Below are 940 nucleotides of genomic sequence, written 5' to 3'. Positions count from 1 at the left end.
AATCGAAGCAGGAGGTAATAATTAAAGGAAGATCTCCATCGAGACAGAGAGACTTTTAAAACTGAAGAAAGATAAGGAAGACTTCTATAAACAAGTTATCGATGCTTTTGTTCAAAAGGAGCGGCGCATGGACTTCATTTATAAGTAAAGGTAAGACCATAATAACGCTTGTTTTTATTAAATGTGCTTTTTTTCCACCTTGTTTGAAGGCTGCCGAAAGAGTGCATATTTTCCCATAAGTTGTTTACATTCAGACAAGGCAAGCGCAAAAATAATATTCAAGACATGCACCTGGGGATAGGTTAATTGGCAACACTAAATTGGCCCTAGTGTGTGAATGTGAGTGTGAATGTTGTCTGTCTATCTGAGTTGGCCCTGTGATGAGGTGGCGACTTGTCCAGGGTGTACCCCGCCTTCCGCCCGATTGTAGCTGAGATAGGCTCCAGCGCCCATCGCGACCCGAAGGGGATAAGCAGTAGAAAATGGATGGGTTGTGGCCATCTTGATTTCCAACCTGTAACTACAACGCTAAACGCTACCATGAATTGATTTACGTGGGCCCGACTTAAACAAGTTGAAAAACGTATCCAGGTGTTACCATTTAGTGGTCAATTGTACGGAATATGTACTGTACTGTGCAATCTACTAATAAAAGCTTCAATCAATCAATCAATCTGTGACGTCATTAACATCGCCATGCGAGAACTACACCCATGTAGTATGGCCGTTGTTCAGGTGCCCGGATAACTTCTCGAATGCGAAAATAAAATTGCGCATTCAGTGACTCTTTCACAATTATTATACTAAATACCGCTATATTTGTCATTCAATAGACACAACCAATCGATTAAGTTGTGTTTTGGCTTGGAAACCTAATTTTCTCCCAGCATGCTTTGCGGCACTTGATTTTCGACATCTTCCCATAAATACCATAACCTAA

This window comes from Entelurus aequoreus, linkage group LG02 (genome assembly GCF_033978785.1).
Source record: "Entelurus aequoreus isolate RoL-2023_Sb linkage group LG02, RoL_Eaeq_v1.1, whole genome shotgun sequence".
Lineage (NCBI taxonomy): Eukaryota > Metazoa > Chordata > Actinopteri > Syngnathiformes > Syngnathidae > Entelurus > Entelurus aequoreus.
Note: the sequence above shows the minus strand (reverse complement) of the source record.